General features: G+C 36.8%; 1 long non-coding RNA gene across 2 annotated transcripts in view; it reads left to right on the top strand.

The window, feature by feature from the left end:
* The window catches only part of LOC137490330 (uncharacterized), a 272,586-nt gene that overhangs the window by 86,776 nt on the left and 161,407 nt on the right, over positions 1 to 24,403 (top strand). The window lies entirely within an intron of this gene.

Genomic DNA, 24,403 nt, shown 5'->3' with positions numbered 1-24,403 from the left:
AGTGTTGATGTTCAGTTTAGTTCAGTCCAGTGTGGTTTAAATTTCACTGTTGAAAGTCCAAACACTGAAGAGCAAATTCATCGATGTGCAGCTCCACAAGTCCCAAACCAAACAAACCAGTGGCAACAGTGGCAAAAAACAAACTTCACCATTTCTCCATATAGTGGACTTTTATGGTGCTCAGCAGTAGATATTCCAAATAGCAAATTCCAAATTGTTATAATGTACATGCAGGTCCATTGGAAGTGCATGCTTTAGCCTACATTTTTGTGAAACTGCAAAAACATAAGTTTCTAGGTAAAATGAACACGACAGGGCAGTTAAATGGCCTAAATCTTTTTCAAAATAATGATATCTACAGGTATTTATTATTGTCAAATAAAGTACTATTTTATGTTTTGCTGAATCGAACGCTGTGAGGCACATATTTACCAATGAGTTTGGGCTGTGCAATGTCACTTCAAAGGGCGCAGATAAGGAATAAGGCTCACTTTGTTAAAAAAAAAAAATGTAACCACAAAAATTTGTCTGGGATTAGCAGAATTTTTCGTAGTCAAAAATCAAATACCTTTTTATTTATTTATTTTTTAATTTCATGAAATTACTAAAAATTATTGTTTAGTTTGGTTGATTCTCCTTACCCACTTGGTTGATACTCCAGCCCACTGTAAAAAAAATTTTCCCAAAAACATTTTTGTTTGACTATTTTTTTTTCATTCCAGAACTGCACTACATACTTCATTTACAAAAAGAAAATCCCATTTTTATCACTTTTTAATCACATTAGCAGCAGACATGTTTTTTGCTTCTAAAGCTAAATAACAGATTGTTCACTTTGCTGCATGAAATACCATGGCATATCAATGATTATCTACAGAAAAGCATTCCTGTCATATTCACAGCAAGGAACACATTGCTCTCATTCTGTTCTGCATTATGTTGGGTTTGTGTCAGAGCTGAGACTTCTAAAGCTTCTTTCTGGCAAAAAAAAAAAATGAATTTAATATACACAAATCTGTATACAATATAAATTAAATGACAGTACCCTTCAGTAACACTTGTCTTTGAGCTTAGCGTTAGATATGAGAAATAAAAGCAATTTGTCTCCAAACTGCACACAAAATATGGCAGAAAGTGGTACAGATGTGAATTTTTTAAGCTGGTATCTGGCGAGTCTTGTGTATGAGTCACTCAGGGTATTTTCTTCTTAATTCAAAGGAGTATTAAAGCAGCTGCTGGTGTGTGCAGCCGAGAGAGAGTGACGAATGACTGAAAGAAAGAGAAGGAACGCTTCCCGACATTCATTATTAATTTTCCTGACAAGAAATTAAATTACCATGGAATATCAAGCATGTTATATCCTTCTTTTGCGAAAAGAATTAATTTCCAGCTTTTTCTCTACTTTTTTGACATGGATTTAAGGGGAAAGGCATCTGTTAAAAAAGATCTGTTCACATGCAGCTTTTTCTGTAAAATTTTGCAAGCTGTTCAGCCAAATTCTGCGTGCATGTAGACTTTTTATATTTACATTTATTCATCCAGCAGATGCTTTTATCCAAAGTGACTTTCAAAGTGAGTACAGACATTTGAGGTCGAAAAGATGTTTTTTGCATTTAACCAAAAATACAACAAAAACAATCTCGTGCAAATATTATTATAATTTCACAATTTCTAAATGAATAGATCTTCTTTGTATTATTACAAAAAAACTGCTTTCTGTTTTAAAACATTATTATTATTATTATTTGTATTATTATTTATTATGCGATAGCTAAATTAGGTGCTCAAGAAACATTTTTAGCTATTATAATGGTGAAAAAGCATGTTTACATGTTTCTGGAGACTGTTATACATTTAAATGAATTTGTTTTTAAGCTATAACTAGGCCCACACAGAACCTGCGCTTGCAGAATTCTGCAGATTTTCCGTAGATTTACGCAGATTTTTAGCCCATCATTGATTGTGTTTATTTACTTGAGTAAATGTGTGTAAATCTATATCTATTCAGTTTTTTAATTAATTTCAATAACATTATTGACTATTATGAAAATACTCATCTGATTTATGTACAATGCAGTTTGTACTGTAAAATGTTCTGTCTTTTAGTAGATATATTATGCGAGAGACTTGCTTTGCTTACCAAATAAAGTGAATCTAATTGGATTTGCATTTTAACATTTAATACAAGTTTAAAATATATAATTTTTTTATTTCACATATTAAGGTTTTAGTTGTGATACTCCCAAAAAATTCCACAGAATTCCACAGATTTTTACTAAAATTCCGCAAAAATGTCCGCAGATTCCAGCTGGCCCTAGTTATAACCTACAGTTACACAAAATCCATATTTGTGCACAGCTAAAAATCCATATTTATGCACAGCTAGAGTTTTAAAGTCAATGATAAACTTCGGGGGAAAGCTTAATGTGACTCTTTTCAGTTTCACAAGGTTTTTTTTTACAGCATTGATGTTGTAATGTAATTACAATACATTCAGTTAAACAGACTTAAGCATTCATTTAGTTGTTCAATCGTTAAACGAGATGAAAGATCATTGTAACCACTAGCATCGTCAGTAGCAACAGGCAAGCGCAGAAATTCCATTGAAAATACTGAGGTAAAATAAATAGTCATATTTTAAAGACATGGTGCCACGATTACCAGTGATCGTACTTCATAAGATCGCTGGATCTCATTCCCAATAACCATGGACTACAAATCGTCATTTCTGGACTACATTTTCATACATGCACTCCGTTCACACTCCCACATGCTTCCTCATTTAGACTGATTGCACTCGCACCACCTGAGGGTTGTCAACGACTGATTACACACACTATTAAAGCAACACACTCACTCATTCACATTGCCGAGTATTGTTAGCTGTAAAGTGACATTACAACGCGTTATCCCTGTCTTGGTTTCCTGTCTTTAGACCTTAGCCTTGTTAGCCATTTGTCCTAGTCCGCTGCCTGTCTTATGACCTCTCACCTGTTATTTTGACTACATTTCTGGATTGCCTTTATTCACCTGTTTGCACCCGTATTGACCATTGCTTGCCTGACTATCCAAATAAACCTGCAAGTGGATCCAAACTCAGTTGTCTGTGTCACTCCCCATGGTTACACATGGTAGGGGGAAATGAAATTTAATGAGGTGCATCTTGTCTGAACTGAGACCCACTTCATATCATATATCTAACAGGCAGTGAAGATCACTGTTTTTCAAAGAAAACAGATTTTAAACGTGACAATTTTGTAATGGAAAGACAGTTTACAGGAAGCCCTTTGGCTGCCTGGCTGAAAATTAAGTCATTTTGCATATAGCCCATTGAATTTGTTTATTCAACTGAGCCTGGATTTCAATTCTTCACTTTCGCCAATTGGTGAAGTTATTTCTTTGCCGCTGTCGCCACTGGCTTGCATGGTTTGGGATCTGCACATCAATGGATTTGCTCTTTAGTGTTTGGATTCTCAGTAATGATTATTAACCACACTGATCTGAGCTAAGCTGAACTGAACTTAAACACTGAAAACTGGACTGACACTGTTTCAGTTTACTACGATCTTTTATGTGAAGCTGCTTTGACACAATCTACATTGTAAAAGCGCTATACAAATAAAGGTGAATTGAATTGCATATTTACACATGTATTAGATTCAGAAAGAGCATTATTTCCAGGTATGTTCACATATACAAGGAATTTGTTTTCACGACAAAAGCTTCTGCTGTGCGGCAGTATGACAAAAAACAGATATTAAATATATTTTAAAATAGAAGTAGTAAATGCAAATACAGTATACAAATTGACAAGGTGTGTATGGGTATACATATACAACGTTATATGTGCAGCTGTTATGTGCAAATTGGCACGTAAAGTATGTTGTTAATTTAGTACAAATGTATATAAAAAGTAGTGATGTTTGTTTCACAAATACTGAGATGGATTGCCTGAGAGAATATGTGTGTAAATATATATTTATTCACTTTTATATTAATTTCAATAATATTATTAGCTAATACGCATGCTTTATATTAATTTAAAGTAATATTTTCTGTTTTGTAGCAGATATTGTAAGTTAATGCTTCCAGTTGGCATTACTGTGTGGACTTTGCATGTTCTCCCCCCGTTTGCATGGGTTTCCTCCGGGTGCTCTGGTTTCCCCCACAAGTCCAAAGACATGCGGTACAGGTGAATTGGGTAAGCTAAAATTGTCTGTAGTATATGTGTGCGAGTGTATGGGTGTTTCCCAGTGATGGGTTGCAGCTGGAAGGGTGTCCGCTGCGTAAAACAAATGCTGGATAATTTGGATATTCATTCCGCTGTGTCGACCCCAGATTAATAAAGTGACTAAGCCAAAGAGAAAATGAATGAATGAATGAATGAATGAATGAATGAATGAATGATTAATAATAATAATAATAATAATAATAATAATAATAATAATAATAATAATAATAATATCAATAATAAATAGTTAATGTTAGATTTCTAAAGGATCATGTGACTGAAGACTGGAGTAATGAAGCTAAAATTTCATCATTAAAATCACTGGAATGAATTATTAAATTAAATTATAAACTACTTTTGAACAGTTATTTTATAGTGCAAAAACATTTTACAATTTTACAATTTGTGCTGTATTTTTGAGGAAATAAATGCAGTTTTGTGAGTAGGATAAGCTTATTTTAAAACATTTAAAAATCCTACAGACCCCAAACTTTGACTGGTAGTGTATACCAAGCATACATTGATTGTTCAGTTAGTAATATCAACATACAGTATACGTGACATTTTCCCAATATTTGTCTTATTTTACAGTCATAATTGTGTACAGTGTATGGGTCAGTAAGACTGATTGATATATTCCTGTCAGTAATAAGTATTTCTGACTGGAGGCAAAGATACGCTGAAGTCAGTTATGTGATATTAGCTTTAATATCTCTATTATTAATACCTGCACAAGGCACAGATCCGCAGGCAGAAAATGAATTTTCATCCTCCCCATAACCCAATCTGCTCAAAGAGGCAGTCAAAGCTTCAGGGGATCGAATGAAAATTACCATATTGGGTAATCGGAAAGAGTCTGAAATGCACATCAGTACCATTCTGGGATCAGCTCAAGTCACACAGCAATCATAAAATTAGGAAACTGGATCAGTTTAAAGATGGCTTGACTTGGAAGTTGTGAGCATTTTGTTCCCTGTTGTGTCATACATATCAGTGAACTTTTAAATAAAACTAATTGATTGAAATATTGGATTGATTATATTGCTGTGGTCTCATGCAAGTGACAGCTATGTTGTTGACAAATCTTTTTGGCATTTACTTTTGTCTACATAACAATATTTGTACTTTTCTATTTAGCTCAGTGTTATTGTTCTGGTTAAGGGCTGTTATGGATAAATAACTATGACTCTAAATCTGTCAAAGTGGCAGCATCTCCATCTTAATGAATGAAAATACTGCACAGTGTGCATAAAGAGTGAATGAAAGTGAGTGAGCAATTCAAAAGATGCTGGTGTATATACTGTACATCAGAGAGTTGAAGCTATTACAGAGATAAGTGTTTTTATATTATAGATATTTGATACTTTACTTGAGTAACTAAACCCTAATGACTTCATATTGTCCATTATGTCTGGAATCACAAAAGACTTTTTAAATAATGACAAGTGTTCATCATTGTATGCATTTATTAGAAAAGTACTGAAACTCATCAGAGCAAGTTGAGAGTAACTATGTTTCAGTCCAAAAATGTGAATTAACTTTGTGCAAAACTGGAATATTGCATAAAAGACAAGCAAATAAAGCAGCCTTTCCATCCAATGAGTCAAAGAGAACAAAATCGTCATTTCCTGATTAACTGTCGCCAAATATCAACAATAAAAACAGAATTTGCTGCGGTAGGAGAAACTGCGTGAATTTTTTCCTTATTTAATAAATGTCGTGTGCCTCAGAATGCCAACACGCAATTATTGTGTGGTGAGTTTGAAGGCATGAGATGCAGAACACGGATGCTCTTGACAGTTCTTGAGATAATTAATGTATAATAACACTAATACTGAAACGGTTCAGGCGTTTTTAGAATGACTAAAACATTTCAGATGTTTTACAGTGTGCTCAGCCTGTTGGCTTGTCCATTCACACACATTTTTATCATCACATGATCTCTTATGACAAAAATCACATTACTTTTTTTAATGTGCATAATGGAATTTGTTCGGTAAAAGTGTTTCCATTGTAGTTAATGTGTTGCATTTTTTCTTATCAAATAAAAAGTTATGCACAATTTCCTTATTTATGTGCAACTTTGTGTTTCCATCAACTGATTTTTTTAATGCGCATATCTAAAATGAGCATAAAAATAGGTGAATGGAAATGTAGCTACTGGTGATTTTTATTTAAAACTAGTTTACAGCATTTTGACAGATAATTTTTTACATTAGCATGGATATGCTACAACAGGTGAATTAAAGAATGCTTGAAATAGTCCAGCAATCCAAGCAAATTATCTTCTGTTCTGTATTTACATTTCTGTGGGTTCAAAACAATAGCTAAGTACTGTATGTTTTAATCCACCTATTTCAATTGCACATTTTGAATATGCGCATAAATAAATTAATTGATGGAAATGCCAAGATGTGCATAAATTTTGAACATGTGCATAAAAAACTGTAACCGGGTAGGATAAACTTTTTATTCGATAAGATGCGCATTAACTGCGATGGAAACATTTTTACCGAACAAATTTCGGTATGCTCACTAAAAAAGGTCAAGTGATTTTGTGATAAGAGATCATGTGATGATGAAAATGTGTGCAAATATATAAACCAGCAGTCATAGCACATTGTAAAACATCTGAAATGTTGTTTTGGTTGTTCTAAAATGCTTTAACCATTTCACTATCAGGGTTATTATATTATTAATGACATTCAGATTGTCAGGAGTGTCCGTGCTCCATGCCTGTCTTCTGAGGCGCAAGTCATTTATTAAAGGAAGAAAACATTTAAATTAGATTCACATCTTTGGATAGATAGCTAATTACTTCTCATTTAATTAGTATAACATTGCCAAATGAAAGCCTAATTAATATATTTAATGAATATTATATAGTTTCCCAGAGATGGGTTGTAATGTAATGTAATGTGTATTTATATAGCACATTGAACGCGTATGGCCATACACCCAAAGCACTTAACAATCAGAAGGGTGGTCTCTCCACACCACCACCAGTGTGCAGTATCCACTTAGACGATGCGACGGCAGCCAAAGGACAACTGGCCCAGTGCGCTCATCACACACCAGCTATTGGTGGAGTGGAGAGACAGTGATAGAGCCAATTCAGTGGATGGGGATGATTGGGAGGCCATGATCATAAGCGCCGATTTAGGAACTTTTGGAGAGGACACCAGGGTTACACCCCTACTCTTTACAAGAAATGCCATGGGATTTTTAAAGTCTCATCTGAAAGACGGCGCCCACTGACAGTATAGTGTTCCCTTCACTTTTATTAGGGCATTAAAACTCGCACAGACCGCAGGTTGAGTGCCCCTGCTGGCCTCTCTAACACCACTTCCAACAGCAACCTAGTTTTCCCATGTGGTCTTCCATCCAGGTACTGAACTGGCTCAGCCTTGCTTAGCTTCAGTGAGTAACCGGTCTTGGGCTGCAGGGTGATTTGGCTGGATAAAAACATGCTGGATAAGTTGGCGGTTCCCTCCGCTGTGGCGCCCCCAGATTAATAAAGGGACTAAGCCGAAAAATAAAATGAATGAATGAATGAATGAATATTATATACTGTGTTTTTCATTCTTTTTATGCTTTTTTATGTTAGAATGATTCCTTATTATGTCTATTTTATCTATGCTTTAATCAAGTAATGATTTACAAAAATTTCACTTAAGTCTTGTTTGTAAAATTGCATTTTTATTGGCTTCATCATACAATAAATTAATTTGGAATTTCAATATGAATTTAAAGCTGTTGTTTGAGGGCGGGGAAGAAGGGTTGCAAAGTTGGTGCCTTACTGGATAATGTCAGCTCACAAATCATCAAAACTAGAATTACAATATTACAAAATTACAATATTACCATATTACACTAAAGTGAAAGGTTGTCCAATCTCCATAAACAGTTCACTGTAGAATAGAAAAGATGCTGTTGCAAAGGTAAAGGGATATTGGTGCACATGCATAATAAATATAATGATCTGCATGAATAAAAATTGACTTCCATTAAAAATACAAATGATCCATATTATTTCATAGTGACTTCAAGTTACCACTTAAGTTAAGCACTTTTCTAAACTCTGTAAAGAAATGGCTTGCCAATAGCTAACAGCTTAAAACTGTGTAAAGTGGTATCCTGTTTGTGCATGCATGTTTGCGTGTGCGTGTGTTTGCATGCTTGCTTGTGTTTGTGATGGGGAATGAGAGGTACTTCAGTGAGTCTTCTGGTGTGTGTAAGCGTATTAAATAGATCAGAATGCAAACAAAAGTCAGCATGATCCGTCAGGACCTCAGCAGGTAAATATTTAAACAGCCCTCTCAGGGACTGTCATGGAGACAACCTGACACGACAACACTGTGTGTGTGTGTGTGTGTGTGTGTGTGTGTGTGTGTGTGTGTGTGTGTGTGTGTGTGTGTGTAGTGTTTCGCTTCTGTTCACCTGAGCCGGGGAAGCACAAAGAGCTTTGAGTCGCTTTCATTATTGAAAGTATCAATAATCCTAAAGTGGAATTGCCAGAAAGCTCGCCACAGAGGTGCCTAAAACTCTACTAGTACAAAAAGAGAGCGGCGATTCATGAGAGTGTGCTTCTAGACTCATGACTGGGGACCATTTCAACTAAACTGGTATTTTCTTCAATCAGAGACTGTTAGGACTGAGCTAAGACTGCAATTTGTTATTTTTATGGCTGGTGGAACCTCATGCAAACTTTCACACGCACTCACCTCTTCCTGAACCCTTGCTTTTAAACGCACGAGCAGCTCCTGAGGCTTTTTAGACGCTTGAATTTAGTGTGGAAAAAATGATAAAGAGAGGTGAAAATTACAGAATGTTCCACTTGAGCCAATTTGGGGGTTTATTTGTGAAGCAGGAACCTTGAGGAGTACTTTGCGATTTTCTTGGACTGCTACTCTTGGACTGAAACTGACTGCAAGGGTTGACTGAATTTGCAGAGTTAGTTGTACACAGCGTTACTCTTAACGCTAACTGAGAAAGACACTATGGCAGAGAACTGGGCGAGTGAGACTGAACTCTCTGACATGAGAAACTTATAGCAGAGAGCAGATTCTAATGTGTTAAGGATAAATTCGGAGAGAGTGAGGGACATATTCACTGATTTTGTTTCAGGTCCATTCTGAGAGAGGACTGCAGATTAATTATTCATTTTAGGGCTGAGTGATATTGAGAGAAAAAAATCTGATATTGTGATATTTTGTTTTTCTAAAATATATGTTGGGAAATGAATACAATTTCACCCCATGACTTGAACAGCTCTGTTTGGAAAGAATTCATTATTGTATAATGATTGAGTGGATTTTGTTGGGGTGTGGATCTGCATAAAATATTATGAACAAACAGCAAGCATAAATACAGTTGAACACAGATTTTCCACAGGTTTTCTGTGGAGTCTAACAATATTCAGATACAGAAACTAAAAAATCAAACGTAAAACAAAATAACACTATTATTTATAATACTGTATAAAATGATGGGTTCCATGCAATTCCTTTATGTTGTCCCAACATAAATCGATTAAGTTAGCTCTGACTAAACAAGTGGATTGAAAATAAAACAATTACGTTGTTCCAAAAAGCCCTAAGAATTGTGTTTTAACTAACTTTAAATAACTAGTTTAAATGAGCAGCAATAGTCATTTGACTGTATGGTCTTTACCAATTAAATATAAATAATCTTTGTTAAAGCTACAATTTATTGTGCTCAAATGCTTTAAAATACTCACACATCATTGGAAAAATACAGAAAGCCCTCATTTTAAACAATGGTTACAAGAAGTGTTTGGCTTTAAAAAATATGTATATAGTTTCAGGAGTTCATACTTAGATATTGCTTAGTTGTTAGTATTAGTAATTAGTATGATAGCAGATACCTCAAAGAAAATTGCGCCTTGGGTTCCGGCCTGGTCAGTTATCATGTAAGGGAGTCTGAGATCAGTTAGTTCTCCATAGCTCCCCCTGATAAAGGAGGAAAGGGGGGAGATGGAGTCGACAAGGGGATTCCTCAAAATGAAGATAAAGGAAGTAAGGTGAAGTAAGGAAGTAATGGGCTATTTATTGTGGACTTGAATTAATCTAATTGGCTTATCGATGATTACAGATAAAAGACCAGCCGTGATCAGTCATATCACGTGCTTCTCTTAAAATCAGTTTATAAAAACGTCATTGAGAGAAAACCTGAAAAGTTTTTTTTTCAAAATAACAATCTTTAGTTTGTGTATCTTGTATCTTTGTATCACCTGCTATTACAGTTTTTCTCAGTCGCTTTGTTGCGTTTCTCACAACACCAGTGCATTTCTGCACAACAGTTAATGCATTTCTCAAAACAATTAGTGCAAACTGCAAAACCTAGCTGATAACCTGCAAAAGTGTGTCACATGCTTAAAATGGATAGTTCATTCCTCAAAAGCAAGTATTCATGTCAATCAAAGTGTCAGTATCATCAAAATGAAAAGTCCTGACACCTTGTTTATGAACAAGATAGTCAAATAGCTTTGTCATGTTTTCATTATGAGTTTACTCTGGACATTTTTTCAATGCAAAAAAGTCAGATGTTGGTGACACTTCCTGAAAATGCTCAAGACAGCACTATATACCATTTGCACAGCCATTTAAAAACTGAAGCAAAGTTAGACATCACAGCATTTAGTCAGGTATCTGAGTACAAGACACTGAATATGTATGTTTCACATTTTTACTGCATTTGCTCTTTGCAATTCTAATTTATTCACAGCATTGTGCAAAAGAATAAACACACCTTTATATACAACAAACATAAACTCCTAGGTAGAGCTGTGCACAACTGTAAACAATACTACAGTACATATTGGACCTGAACCTACAACACACACAGGTCTGTAAATCATTCATCAAATTGTTCAATTTTAAAGACATTTTCAGGAAAATAAAGATTGAATGTTTTTAATAAAGTTTGCTTGACCGAATTTGACATCAAGTTTAACATTTTTGTATGTAATGACTCAAGTAATGAAATGAGCACTGTAAGTTTTATATGAAATGACTATTCAGCATTTACAAGTTTAGTTATTTTGACTGACATGACATAAGCAGATGGTAATGTTATAAATAGCAAAGAGTTGTATGAAAGCAATTGATGCATGTCCTAAAGCATTTGCAATTTGTTGAACGAAATGAGAAACTGCTACTAGGATGTGCACAAATGACTAACTGTTTTGAGAAATGCATGAACTGTTGTGCAAATGTAAATAGTGTTGTGAGAAATGCATCAAAGGGACTGAGAAAAACTGTAATATACCATTGTTTTGATACCTTTATATTGTATGTGTATGTTTTTCTTTATTTATTTTTAATTGTATTTTTTTTTTTTTTGCATGTTTAACAGTTCCTAAAATCAATGTTTTCAATACGTAAATCAAGTGTTTAAAAATACCCACACAGTCACAAGCCTTAAAATGCATGAAAAAAAAAAAAAAAAAAAAAAACATTATATCTATTATACCTTGTTTTCTAAACTGTGGTTTGTGGTCAACAATAACACCTACTGCAACTTGACTATTGAGGAATGTTGATGAAAGTATATAGTGTGTAGTCCTAGTTCCATTCATTCATTTATTAAACTACTGTTTAGGATCAAACATTCATAAATTTAACTGATCTTACATTTTAAGATCGCTCTGATTCATGTATGTTTGATGTTAAATTGTATCCAGCTTTGCTCTGAGGAACAACTGTCTTATAGTGACATGGAAACATTTTCTCTGAGCAAACCTGTCACCAACTGTTTGCTTCAATTCTTCACCACTGACTCCTCACACACCTCTATAACATCCTGAAACAATATGTGTGAGTGTTATAATATATATACTAAGGTTGTGTTTTTTACTTTTGTTTACTCACACCTAAAGTCATTCTAGGCCGGTCTTGTACATTACAGTTCACAATGGTAAATGAATTCAGTTATTTCACAGCTTACATCAGTCAGAAATCAGATCAAAACAAAAGGTTTTGGATAAGATATGCAGGAAAGTAGTCCCACACACAGGAGTGGTTTGAGGACAACAACATTCTTCACCTGTATCACCACATTTGGTGGGTATTATTTTGTAATAATTTAACAGTCAGTGTTTTTTGTTTTTTAATTTCTTTTCTTTTATTTTATAGTTTTTGTACATCATGTGAAACCCAACTAAACAAAAAAATAGATTTTCTTTTATTTATATATTTTTTTACAGTTTATTAAATAATTTATTCGATCTGTCTTGAAACAGACTGTGCCAGCTAATGTTGTAAATTCTGTAAATTAAATTATTACAAGAATATATTACTTTTGTATAATAGTTCACATAAATCATTTATTTTGATATTGTGTCTATTTCCCAGAGATGTGTTGTGGCTGGAAGGGTATCCGCTGCGTAAAAACTTGCTGGATAAGTTGGCTGTTCATTCCGCTGTGGTGACCCCGGAATAATAAAGCGACTAAGCCGACAAGAAAATGAATGAATGAATTTCTCTAAGTTATCAAACCACATCAAACATTTGCTTTAATAAATTATTTTGTCACATGTTATCATATCAATGTTATCTTATTGCTTTATGTACATCTAGGTTTGGTTAATATTAAATAATTATATTTTTATGAAACAATGTCCTCGCAAACAGTGAAGACTGACTTACACAGACATTACTCTCAAAAGTAACATCTAAATTATGTTTGTTTGTTATAAAATAATCCTTTTGTTTAGAAAATATACATTTGCAGATAACTGCAAATTAACTGCAGCCTTGGTAGCCATATGATCTTGCCTGGCCCTAACCGATTTGGTGCCCTAGGCAAGATTTCAGGTGGCGCCCCGTCACATCGCAATATACTCATTCATTAATTCATTCATTCATTTACTTTTCAGCTTAATCCTTTTATTACAGTTTTCTAAGTCGCTTTGGTGCGTTTCTCACAACACCAGTGCATTTCTGCACAACAGTGAGTGCATTTCTCAAAACAATTAGTGCAAACTGCAAAACCTAGCTGATAACCTGCAAAAGTGTGTCACATGCTCAAAAAGGATAGTTCATTCCTCAAAAGCAAGTATCCATGTCAATCAAAGAGTCAGTATCATCAAAATGAAAAGTCCTGACACCATTGTTTATGAACAAGATAGTCAAATGGCTTTGTCATGTTTTCATTAGGACAGTTTACTCTGGACATTTTTTCAATGCAAAAAAAGTCAGATGTTGGTGACACTTCCTGAAAATGCTCAAGACAGCACTTTATACTGTTTGCACAGCCATTTGAAAACTACATTAAAGTTGGACATCACTGCATTTAGTGAGGTATCTGAGAACAAGACACTGAATATGTATGTTTCACATTTTTACTCTGCATTTGCTCTTTACAATCCTAATTTATTCACAGCATTGTGCAAAAGAATAAACACACCTTTATATACAACAAGCATAAGCTTCCTTTGGGTTGAACTGTGCATAACTGTAAACAATATTGCAGTACATATCGAAACTGAACCTGCAACATACACAGGTCTGTAAATCATTCATAAAACTGTTCAATTTCAAAGATATTTTCAGGAAAATATAGTTTTAATTTTTTTTTTTTATATAAATTTTGCTTGACCGAATTTGACAACAAGTTCAACATTTTTGTATGTAATGACTCAAGTAATGAAATGAGGACTATTAGTTTTATATGGAATGACTATTCAGCATTTACAAGTTTAGTTCATTTTGACAGACATGACATAAGCAAATGATAATATTATAAACAGCAGAGAGTTTAATGGAAGCAATTGTTGCATGTCCGAAAGCATCTGCAAGTTGTTAAAAGGAATGAGAAACTGCTACTAGGATGTGCACAAATGACTAATTGTTTTGAGAAATGCATGACCTGTGCAAATGTAAATAGTGTTGTGAGAAATGCACCAAAGCCACTGAGAAAAAATGTAATCCGGGGTCGTCACAGCGGAATGCCTATTGAGGCGCAAGTCATTTATCAGATGAAGAACAGATTGACACAGCTTCTCCTATTGCGGCAAATTCCGTTTTTACTGTTGATATTTGGCGCCAGTTAATCAGGAAGTGACTATTTTGTTCGTTTTGACCCATTGGATGTAAACGCTGCTTTATTCGCATGTCTTTAATGCGATTATCCAGTTTTGCGCATAAAGGTTTTTTTTGGATGGAAACATAGCTAATGTGATGTTGGAGTGTAGTTTTCACCCACCCACCAAATTGATTGACATAGGTGCCATGTTTCTATAAAACATGTATAAATGTCCACAGTACATTTTTTTTTTTGCAAATAAATTTGCCATTTTTGTCAGCTTCATCCGTGTCTCTGTTACTGTGCTGTTTATCTGACGTAACACATGATGAGCAGCAAACATGCATGTGGGAACAGTGGGTGGGGTGATACAGCTCATTTGCATTTAAATCCACTGGCTAAAAAAACAGCTACTGTACTTAGACACAGGCTTACATTGCGGTTTTATAAAGTCAATCGATCATCCTGTGCACAAAACTAAACAGTATTTATACCATTTAACCCATAGCCTTAAGCAACCATTTTTTTTCCACAACTGGTTCTTTTGAATTGACAAATCAGGCTTTGCTTTAAACCTGCCGAGTTAATGGAGGGTTAGATTTAGAATTATGGTTAAACAAACACCATCAGCTCAAATCCCAGCCATCAGCTCAGATCAGATTTTGAATTTACGGTGCATCTATAAACATGCATGAGTGACATGTGGCACTAAATGAGCCCTCTTGTCTTTCATATGAGCAGATGACAGGCTGATGTATGCGTCTGTTCAGTTCTCTGAGATTTCGTTGGCACTGAGCAGAGGGCTGTCGTCAACTGTATTGAATTCCCCTGGTAATCGTTACTGTGAGCTACACTTCCACTGCACCAATTCTCAAATCTCACTGACAGCCGATTCATCAGCCTGCCATCAGAATACATCGCTGATGCTTCACACTGCTTAGAGTTTTACTACACGGATGGAAATGTTGTATTTAGCAGTTCTTTGTATTAGGATATTTATTGATATTAATTTTTACAAGGAGTTTGCTTGTGCTCCCCGTGTTAAAGTGGGTTTGCTACAGTTTCCCCCACTGTCCAAAGACATGCAGTATAAGTGAATTGAATAAACTAAATTTACTGTAGTGTATGAGTGTGTGTGAATGAGAGATGGATTTCCCAGCATAGTGTTGGGTTGGGACTGGAAGGACATCTGCTGTCTAAAACGTTCCAGTGTAGTTGAAGGTTCATTCTGCTGTGGCAACACCTGAATATGAGGGATTAAGCCAAAGGAAAATTAACGAATGAATAAATAATTTACAATTCAATGACAATTCACTTATTTGTCAAAATTAAGTTATGAAACCGCAAAAATAAACATTCATTCTTTTATTCATTTTCTTTTCAACTTAGTCCCTTTATTAATCACCGTCGCCCCGAACATGAACAAAGTACACTGTAAAAAATCATTTTTAGTTAAATCAAATAAATTTTTTATAGTCATCTAAACTAACTGACTAAAAACTTATTTAAAATTTTAAAAACTTAAAATATTTAATTGAAGCCTGATTAAAGTTAAAGTAACATAAAACCATTTGTTGCCATGACTTTTTGCCATGTCATTTTTCAGTGTAAAAATCATAAAATAGAGTAAAACTCATAGTAGAGTCAAATTGCAGAGCTTTATTGTTATTATTATATAAACTTAAGGATCCACAATATACAGTTTATGCTCTACTCCATGTTTTAGTCTTTTTTTCTTTTTTCTTTTTTTTTACAATTTTCTGGAAATGTAAATAGATTATTTGTCATTTTTGTTGCAATAGATACTGGATTTAAATCGTAATTTAATATTTACATTTATACATAGCACTTTATCTAAATAGACTAATAAACTTGATTTTATTAATTTCACAAAATACGTGTAAATAAAAAAGATCTAAGTTTACGTTTGTGTGTGTTTTGTTGTTTTTGTCAGCTATTTCCTTACCATATGATTTACAGTCTTTTTATCTTGACATCCAATCTGAATCTTCCCTTACTCTCAGCTGTTTCCATTTTATATAGTTTAATCAGACAGACATCCCCATGGAATATGATGTAATCGCGTCTACTGTGGACACGTTACTTTTCAAATGTGTGTGTGTTGTTTCCCAAAAAATGTCCCCTCAATCTCACTTTTATTAGTCAGTGAAAATGTCAGTATATTTTTATTATAGGTTTCATCATCATCACTTAATCTTTATCTAGTTTTTGTTTTCGCCAGTAGAAACTTGTTTGTCACAAAAATTATGACGAAAATATTGTCAACAAAATTAATACTGGGGATCAGATAATCCATAATGCCCTAAATGTCATAAGTTCATTTTAATAAAAAAAAAAAAAAACACAATGATTTACTTTCGGGTAAAGGAGAGGAAAGACATGTGTTGCTATAATTGGTTCAGTCAGATCAAGTTCTGGCTACGCAGTGGCACAGTAGGTTGTGTTGTTACCACACTGCAAGAAGGTTGTTGGGTTGCTGGTTTGAGCCTTGGCTCAATTGGCGTTTTGTGCATGTTCTCCCTGCGTTCGCGTGGGATTCCTCCGGGTGCTCCGGTTTCCCCCACAGTCCAAAGACAAGCGGTACAGATGAATTGGGTAGGCTAAATTGTCTGTAGTGTATGTGTGGATGTTTCCCAGTGATGGGTTGCGGCTGGATGGGCTGCGTAAAAACATGCTGGATAAGTTGGCGGTTCATTCCGCTGTGGTGACCCCGGATTAATAAAGGGACTAAGCCGAAAAGAAAGTGAATGAATGAATGAATAAAAACAAGTTCTCACTTCCCATCTTCAAAACAACACTCGTAGTCAACACTTAACTAAACAAACCCAATAATCAATCTGCATTTGCGCTGTAGATGTCATCTATTGACACATGGCTGTGAAATGGCTAGCGAGCCGTTAAACCCATGTAACTCATGTGCACACATCTGTTACTGTCAGGGCACATCTGTGCGTGGTCGACATCAGAACAAAATGCCCTTCAAACGATCTTCGAAACATTTCCCAGTCACTCTGAGTAAAGCGCTTGTGAAATGTGGATGAATTTTTATCTGCAATCTCCTTGCATTTATTCATAAAGTCACTTAGTGCAATTATCATATAAATTTCCTCTCTTTCCATTCCAGATCTGCTCCATCGTGCATGTGTCACCCTGCACCTGGCCAAATAGCTGAATAATTTCTATTAGGTAATTCTGCAGAGTTAACTTTTCCAGCAGCAATTGTGAGAATGACGCGCATGCTTATTAAAAGTTCGGTGCTTATGTGACAGCACTTTGTGTGCGAGGAAGACTAACTTTAATCTGTTTGCCATGTGTGTGTGTGTGTGTGTGTGTGTGTGTGTGTGTGTGTGTGTGTGTGTGAGAGAGAGAGAGAGAGAGAGAGAGAGAGAGAGAGTACACGAAGAGTGCATGGCAGAAATCAATTACTCTACTGCAGGTGTGAGTGAATGACTCCAGCTTCTGCTTCCACCTCTTGCTGTCTCTCACACACGATCTGACTGACATTCTGCATGGCACTGAGGTTTTGTGCCATTAAAGGGATAGCTCACTACAGAATGAAAATTAAGGGTACATGCTGAAATACTGTACTATGCATAACATTATAGTTGGTGATATCTCTAGAAACAATCTTGAAGTCCACCAAATAGTTTTGTTGATCAAAGTGTAATGCCTATAGGCTGAACACGTTTAAATTAACACATTTTTGTCATTGATATAGCGATGACAATAATAGTGTTTCAAAAGTTTGTATTTTCAGGCCCGCAGACACACAATTGTTCATGAGAGTATATTGTAGGGTTTGTTGTTATTTAAAAAAATAATTATAAATGTAATATATTAAAGGTGCAGTAGGTGATTGTCTTCAGAAACATTTTTTGTTATTCTGGTTGAAAGTTTCTTCACATTCTGATAAAAGTCAATGACCTAAATATATTTACAGTTAGGTTCATAAATATTTGGACATCAACACAAATCTTACACTTTTGTCTCTATACACCAAGACAATGGATTTGAAATGAAATGAACAAAATGTGCTTTAACTGCAGACTGCTGAAAATGTGCTTTAATTGCTTTAACTTACATCCAAATCAGGTTAACGCTGTAGTAGTTACAACAGATTGTTAAGGGTCCAAAAATAATTGACAATTGTCTTCTAAGCTGTTCCATGGCCAGGTGTGTGTCATTACCCTATTATCCCAATTACAATAAGCAGATAAAAGGTCTAGAGTTCATTTCAAGTGTGCTATTTGCATTTGAAATCTGTTACTACCAACTCTCAAGATGAGATCCAAAGAGCTGTCACTGTCAGCCAAGCAAGCCATCATTACGCTGAAAAAACAAAACAAATCCACCAGAGAGATAGCAAAAACAATAGGCATGACCAAAACAACTATTTGGAACATTCTTAAAAAGAAAGAACACACCAGTGAGTTCAGCAACACCAAAAGATCTGGAAGACGATGGAAAAAAACTGTGGTGGATGACCAAAGAATTCTTTCCCTGGTGAAGAAAAAAACCCTCACATCAGTTGGACAGATCAAGAACATAACGGAGGAAAGTTGCTGTAGAGGCCTGGCAGAGCACCACCAGGAATGAAACCTAGCATCTGGTGATGTCTATTTATGCCAGACTTCAGGCTGTAATTGACTGCAAAAGATTAACAAACAAGGATTAAAAAAATTAAAGTTTGATTTGATGCAAATAGCACACTTGAAATGAACTCTAGACCTTTTATCTGCTTATTGTAATTGGGATAATAGGGGAATGACACACACCTGGCCATGGAACAGCTTAGAAGCCAATTCTGTCCAATTATTTTAGACCCTTAACAAGTGGGAGGCACATGCAAACTGTTGTAATTCCTACAGTGTTCACCTAATACAGATGTAAATACCCGCAAGAGAGTGCATCTTGTTCATTTAATTTCAAATTGATTGTGTTGGTGTATAGAGCCAAAAAGGTTAGAAACTATGTTAGTCATGTAAATTTATTTCGAATGGGCTACATGCAAAGAAGTGTTGTTCAGCCACTGAAAAACTTCTAGCGAAAGATTTATGTGTGCATTTTTAACTTCATATGGTATCTTTTACAGCATCAATAATATTATTTATTCAAAATTTAGTCAGTTAAATAGGCCTAAGCATTAATTTATTTGTTTAAGTTTAAAAGGAGATGAAAGGCTATTTAACACAAGTGAAGAGCAGCGAGTTAAAGTGTCTGACATTCTCTTGGCAATTTAAGTGTAATTAAAAAAAGTGATATGGATGACGGGATGCTTCTGTTTTTTGTTTGTTTGTTTGTTTGTTTATTTGTTTGTTTTGTAGTTACAGTAGTATACATTTTTCTCACTAGTGAATGAAATGATCTAGTGTTTATTGAGTGAGCTCACGACTTCATGAGGCATGGATTTTGAAAAGCAGGGAGGGACGAGCGTTTTCAATGCCGTTATGCTAAGTTAGCATTTTTCATAAATCACCTACTGTACCTTTAAATTTAATTATTCATTAAAAAATCTGACCTTTACTGTATTCTTAAAATTGACTGCGCATTAATTATTAAAAAGAAAAAATCTTTATTGTAAATAACAAAAGTTAACCAAGAGAAAACATTACCATTCGAACAATCTATAGATTTTTCAAATGTTATTTGAGGGGAATTCTTTAACAACTAGTCACAGAACAATTTTGGGGAACAAAAAAAATATCCTTTTATAGCATCAGTGCAAAAAATTACAATTGTACAATTTTTTCCTGAGAGCATTCATGATATAATAGTTCACTTTCTTGGTTTCTTGTGCGTTCACTCTATGTTTACACCTTTAAAAAGCACATAAAAAAGGTAAGAAAAAGTTGCAAGAAATAAAGATTAATAGAAAAGTTATTTTTTGAGATAAATATATCTGTTGTATTTGTTTCAGCAACAGTTATCATGTTCATCTGTTATCTGTCACATTTAGCTGTCATTCTGACTGTCATCTGCCAACAGGAGCTCCAGCAACAGAAGCTCTTAAGCTCACTGATGAATACAAGCACACTTTGTTTGGTGGATTTCTAGATCTTGTATGTCATGTTTTGATTGATCTGCATTTATCAAAATAGTGTGTTTATTTCTGGCAACTCTGGCGTAAAATGCTGCATTAATTGATAGTGCGGAGACCTGGTGGGCAAAAAACTGGTCATAATGGCAGCTTGGATGTAAATCCATAGAAGCGTAGCACCAGCAATTTACTTTTCCTTCTGTTTCAACAATATGTTTACATCAAACTTAACTGTTTTTATATTCGTTGTCTATTTATTTTGTTTATAATATTATATACTGTATTATTCATTCATTCATTTTCGGCTTAGTCCCTTTATGAATCTGGAGTCGCCACTGCGGAATGGAGTATCCTGAGGAAATCCATGCGAACGAAGGGAGCTATTTATATTTTGACTTTGCATTTTAATTTTTGCTTTAACTGCACTCAACAGAATATTAATTATTTCTGTAAATTAACAGTTTTGGGTAATTTGTGATTCATGTTTTTTATTTATTTATTTATTTATTTTTATTAATGCTTTGGAATTGCTTCATGGGACATTAATGTTTTCTCCTGAAACTTTTGATGATGAACAGTTTGAAAAAGAGACTTTTATTGACATTTTTATTGATTAAATCTGATATATTGTCTGTGCAGGGGCAAAAACCTGGTCATAAACTGCCAGTACTTTTTTCTATTATTTAACTGTATTTATTCTTTGTATTATGTCTTATACATTATATTATTTTAAATTACCAAAGAAAATTATAAAATCACTTTTGTTGAACTGCACAGTTAAATTTTCAACATCAAAAGTCGACAGAGCAGAAATCCCAGTCTCATAATGCAAATAATAACAAATCATAATTATCAAATTAATGGAAAAAAACTGTGAATCACAAAATAAGGAAATGTTATTTAGCAAATGTTTCTTACAATGTAGTCTCCACATTTTGGGCTCTATTTTGACGGTACATGCGCAAAGCGCAAAACGCAGGGCGCAAACGCTTTCAGGGCGTGTCAGGACGCGTTTTTGCTAATTTAAGGACGGGAAATCTGCCTTGCGCAGTGGCGCATAGTCTAAAAGGGTTGAGTTTATTTTATTAATGAGTTATAGGTGTGTTTTGAGAATAAACCAATTAGAGTCTCATCTCCCATTCCCTTTAAGAGTCAGCTGCGTCGCGCCAAGAGCGCATTCGCTATTTACAGGACGCAAAGTAAGTCTAAGTGGAAAAAATGAGCATTTCACAAGCAAACAGTTAACAGTTTTTTTTTTTTTTTTAATAGAAAACTGTTAAACAGAGCATCTACTGCGTGAGAATGAGAGATAATGGAACTACGTTCACATTCGCTCTTGGATAGGGAAACCTTTACGCACAGACATCAATTAGTCTATAAATAAATACTTTTGTTTGTTAAGCGCAAATATTCGTTTCAAAACTATTTCTAAATTCAGTTCTAATTTCCAGCAAATGAATAAATGAATAATAATAAAAAAATGTCTTTAAAAACGTTCGAGGTTACTAAAGTAACCCTTCGTTCCCCGAGGAGGGGAACGGAAGCACTATAAGTGGATTTGATTTGTAAAATCCACGCATTGGGAGGATTCGGATCAGAAGCCGCTTGTCTGGAGAGTATTGAACGGGCCAATGAATGAAATTAATTGGCAGCGTAAGCTTGCGCAGGTGTGCGACATCTGCAATTATCTCAGCATATAAGCACACCTGAAGCCAGCAGACGCCATCCTTTTAAGCTGAAGAGACTTTCAAACAGCTAAGGGACAGTCATTATGGCGACGGAGTATAGTGCTTCCGTTCCCCTCCTCGGGGAACGAAGGGTTACTTTAGTAACCTCGAACGTTCCCCTTCGGGGGGAACTTCAGCACTATAAGTGGATTTGATTTGTAAAATCCACGCATTGGGAGCCCATTGAAAGCGCCATAATGACTGCACCTTACCAACACCCCCGATGAGGAGATAGTCAAGCAAGCGTGACGCACCCACATCATGGGGGGCGCGGTCCTCCAACGTGTCCCTGGCCCTAATTTATCCTACTTCAACAGAAGTTTTACGGATTTAGATATATTTTTTGGGAAGTCGTGAGCATCTAGATAATTCTAGGAAATACGACAGTACGTTGGGAAGCGTGCAATCCCGATAGGGAGGACGCTGTGGAGGCCATCCGTTACCCAAGGGGGGGATAGATGGCAGAATTTACATATGGACTAGCCCTAAAAAGGGGGAGTACGCATAGCAAAAGAGTGGTTAGCGGAGAGGGAAGACACGGGTCCGCCCAGGGGGGGGACTTAACCGTGGCGGAATAAGCATATGGGATCGCCTAGTGGGGATCACGCATAGCAGGCACCTATACCCAAAACGCGGGCTGACCAGCGGGCAGACCTACAACGTAGTGGGCCAGCAAGTGACTCCTCCGCTGAGTCAGTGCTGGGGGCCACGGAGGAATCTGCAGGGCTCACCTGACGGGGAACTTTACTGACAGATAAAAAAGGCGCACGTACCTCCGTGTTAGGGAGAATGGCGCAGCAAGCGTGTTTCAACACCCTACCGAGTTGTCTCCTCAATCACCAAAGGGTTACCTAATACCCTTGAGGAAACCGGCTCCACTCGCAGATTGTAAAACCTTGCAAATGTGTTGGGTGTCGCCCAGCCCGCAGCTCTACAGATGTCTGTTAGAGAGGCGCCGCGTGCACGCGCCCAAGAGGATGCAACGCTCCGAGTGGAGTGTGCACGAACTCCCGGGGGACACGGCTGACCTCGACTCGAATAAGCGAGTGAAATGGCATCCACAATCCAGTGGGATAATCTTTGTTTTGATACGGCACTTCCCTGCTGCCGACCGCCATAACAGACAAAGAGCTGCTCAGATGATCTAAAATTCTGAGTACGGTCCACATAAATGCGCAGAGCGCGAACTGGACAAAGTAAAGAAAGGGCTGGGTCTGCCTCCTCCGGGGGCAGCGCTTGCAGGTTCACTACCTGATCTCTAAAGGGGGTGGTAGGAACCTTGGGCACATAACCGGGGCGGGGTCTCAGGATGACGTGAGAGTAATCCGGCCCGAATTCCAGGCACGAGTCACTGACCGAAAATACCTCCAGGTCCCCGACCCTCTTGATGGAGGCCAACGCAACCAGCAGAGCTGTCTTCAGGGACAGAAATCTTAGAGATACTGATTCGAGTGGCTCAAAGGGATCGGATCGCAGACTCGCCTCGTGGAGGGGGCTCTAGCCTGAGTGATGGTATTAACCACCGCAGTCGGTAGGTTACCTAAGTCTTCCTCGCGTCTAGGGACCACACGTGGAGGTTCCAAAGATCGGGGCGAGGGTGCCAGATGGTGCCCTGTCCCTGAGAGAGTAGGTCCTCTGTCAAAGGGATCCGCCGGGGGAGGGCCGTCGCGAGGAGTGAGAGCTCTGATATCCAGGTCCGGTTGGGCCAAAGGGGCGCAACTAGCAGAACCTGTTCCTCGTCCTCCCTGACCTTGCACAGAAACTGCGCGAGCAGGCTCACTGGGGGAAACGCATACTTGCGCATGCCCCGAGGCCAGCTGTGGGCCAGTGCATCCGTGCCGAGAGAGCCCTCGGTCAGGGAAAAAAACAACTGGCAGTGAGCGTTCTCGGGGGAAGCAAACAGATCGATCTAGGCCTCCCCGAATCGCGCCCATATCAGCTGAACAGACTCGGGGTGGAGTCTCCATTCTCCAGGACGTAACAGCTGTCGTGAGAGCGCATCGGCTGCACGATTGAGCGTGCCTGGGACGTGAATGGCGCGCAGCGATTTCAGCCGCGGGTGACTCCAGAGGAGCAGACGGCGGGCGAGCTGAGACATGCGGCGAGAGCGCATACCCCCCAAGCGGTTGATATACGCCGCCGCCGCCATACTGTCCGTCCTGACCAGCACGTGTTGCCGCTCCAGCACCGGTAAAAAGCGGTGGAGAGCGAGGAACACTGCCAACAGCTCTAGGCGATTGATATGCCAATGCAGCTGGGCACCCTTCCAGAGGCCCGCAGCCGCATGCCCGCGACACACGGCCCCCCAACCCGTGTTGGAAGCGTCTGTTGAAACAACAA

Source organism: Danio rerio, chromosome 8 (genome assembly GCF_049306965.1).
Source record: "Danio rerio strain Tuebingen ecotype United States chromosome 8, GRCz12tu, whole genome shotgun sequence".
NCBI lineage: Eukaryota > Metazoa > Chordata > Actinopteri > Cypriniformes > Danionidae > Danio > Danio rerio.
Note: the sequence above shows the minus strand (reverse complement) of the source record. Positions and strands in the feature narration are given on the sequence as shown.